The sequence below is a fragment of the Egretta garzetta genome, unplaced genomic scaffold (assembly GCF_000687185.1).
Source record: "Egretta garzetta isolate BGI_Z169 unplaced genomic scaffold, ASM68718v1 scaffold300, whole genome shotgun sequence".
Taxonomy (NCBI): Eukaryota; Metazoa; Chordata; class Aves; order Pelecaniformes; family Ardeidae; genus Egretta; species Egretta garzetta.
Genome location: NW_009258271.1, coordinates 105,734 through 108,247, shown reverse-complemented (window position 1 = coordinate 108,247; position 2,514 = coordinate 105,734). Strand labels below are relative to the sequence as shown.

General features: G+C 56.0%; 1 long non-coding RNA gene across 1 annotated transcript; it reads left to right on the top strand.

Annotated features, from left to right (window-relative positions):
• Positions 1–60: 60 nt before the first annotated feature.
• LOC118451799 lies at positions 61–273 on the top strand. The gene is made up of 2 exons (XR_004841357.1): positions 61–130; positions 236–273. It is a non-coding gene; the product is annotated as an uncharacterized LOC118451799 (long non-coding RNA).
• Positions 274–2,514: the final 2,241 nt, after the last annotated feature.

Below are 2,514 nucleotides of genomic sequence, written 5' to 3'. Positions count from 1 at the left end.
GGGGGGGTGCCTCCAGGGCCCTCCCTGGGTGCCTTCAGGGACCTCCCTGGGTCCCTCGGGGGACCTCCGTACCCGAGGGTGGGTGCCCCTACCCGAGGGTGGGTGCCTCAGGGGACCTCCCTACCCGAGGGTGCGTGCCCCTACCTGAGGGTGGGTGCCTCCAGGGACCTCCCTGGGTGCCTCGGGGGACCTCCCTACCCAAGGGTGGGTGCCTCCAGGGACCTCCCAACCCGAGAGGGGAGGTGACTCCAGGTGAGGAAGGTAGATTTCAGAGAAAAAAAAAAAAAAAAAAAGGAAATATGTTTCGGTAATAGCCTGGTGCTGTTTAATGGGTCGCAATATTGCACTAGAAAGTCCCTTCCGACCTGAGCGTACCTCCGCTATGTCCTGGAATACGCAATCCTTGTGCGTGCCTCTTTCCTTCTCTGTGCCATTGGAACTGTGTCCTGGGGTGGTGGGGTTACGTGCCCTGGCCGGCTGGAGCAGCAAACAGCCTGACATGCTGCATTATTATTTTTTTTTTTTTTTGCTTTGTTTGTGCTCTGTGATCATTAGGCTGCTTCTGAAAAGCCTGGAAATGCTAATGCTTGTGACCTGGCCTTGCCATAGATCACGGCAGGAGAGGAGCCCAAGAGCCCTTTTAGTTCAGGTTCTTGCATCGCATTGCGGGTGATTCCTGGTTGTTCTCTCTTGACAAACACCTCTTTTCCCAGTCCTCGCAAAGTAAATCCACGTTCTTTGCATTATTCCTGCTTTAAGTGTCTCTCCGTGTCTTCATTCTCATCGTTCCTTTGCTGTAAGAGCATTTGGACAGGCTGATCTCCTATTTCATCTGGGAAGAGCCTATCTGGAAAGTTAAAATAAACGCTGAGCCCGTCACTACCTCCTCCGCTTGCACCGCCCGCTGCCGCCTGCGTTCTCTGCCCTCGCTCCGCTCTGATGCGCAGCCGCCTCGGGAAACACGAAGCGTCTTCAGATTTCTTCATCTCTTGGCTTCTGGTTCCTACTCTTGAGCTTTGTGCCTTCTAATCTTTCTCTGTTCCCTTGATATTTCCACGGGCTGTTCCCCGCAGTTCGTAGTGCCCGACACCCCAGACCCCAGCCAAGCTGCCAACAGCTCCCCCGGTTCCGTGGCGCATCCTTCAAACCCCCGCCAAGAGCTTTTTGGCAGAGGAGCGGAGCTGAGGCCGCGCGGTTCCTGGAGAGCAAGCGAGCGGGCTTTGTGCACCCGCAAGATGAAAGCGCAGCGAGCGAACCCCTCCGCACCGGCGCAGCTTTGCCAAAGAGCCCGGCCAGGCGCTCTGCCCTTCCCGCGCTCTCCGGGGGCGGCAGATCTCAGCTGGCTCCCGAAGCGCTTGCCGTCGCGTGCTTCTCCGTGATGCTCTTGTAGCGGAACGGTAATCCTGGAGCGTTCAGGGGCCACGTGGGAGGCCCTGAGCGAGGTGCGTGCTTAGGAACGGCCTCTGGCCCCGCTGCGAACGCACTCACGGGGGTGAAGGGTTCGCTTAGAATCATAGAATCATAGAAGCATAGAATGTTTAGGGTTGGAAGGGACCACTAGTGGTCATCTAGTCCAACCCCCCTGCAGTGAGCAGGGACACTGCTAACTAGATCAGGTTGCTCAGAGCCCCATCCAACCTGGCCTTGAATGTTCCCAGGGATGGGGCCTCCACCACCTCTCTGGGCAACCTGTTCCAGTGTTTTACCACCCTCATTGTAAAAAATTTCTTCCTTACCTCTAGCCTGAACCTACCCTGTTCTAGTTTAAAACCATTTCCCCTTTCCGCACCACAGCTGGCCCTACTAAAAAGACGTTCCCCATCTTTCCTATAGGCCCCCTTTAGGTACTGGAAGGCCGCAATCAGGTCTCCCCGTAGCCTTCTTTTCTCCAGACTGAACAAGCCCAACTCCCTCAGCCTGTCCTCATAGGAGAGGTGCTCCAGCCCTCGGATCATTTTTGTAGCCCTCCTCTGGACCCATTCCAACAGTTCCATGTCCTTCTTGTGCTAAGGGCTCCAGAGCTGGACGCAGGGCTCCAGGTGAGGTCTCACCAGAGCTGAGTAGAGGGGCAGAATCACCTCCCTCGACCTGCTGGCCATGCTTCTCCTGATGCAGCCCAGAGTACGGTTGGCCTTCTGGGCTGCCAGCTTGCTGCTGTCCGTTTATTATTATTACTTTTGGCACCTATAAACTGCACGCTGACCCTGTCGGGTGTGTCCAAGGTGGAATAAAATAATCTTGTTGCTAATATCCCGGCGAGTTTTGGTTGCCAAGCCCTTGGCGGGTAGTGCCGGCTGGCCGTGGGTTTGGAGGCTCTTCGGCATCAATACCTGCTGCTTTTATTGTTGCTGTAATTGCCAAGAGCACGGGGAGGATCCCGCTGTGCGGAGTGCGTGCACGGAACGCCGAGCCCGTCTACCAGTACTTACCGTTGTCCCCTCTCCTTCTCTGCGGAGCTGCCCTTTCCCTCTGGAACGTGCATTTTCTCCTAAAACTGTCCTAACCTGCCCTCTT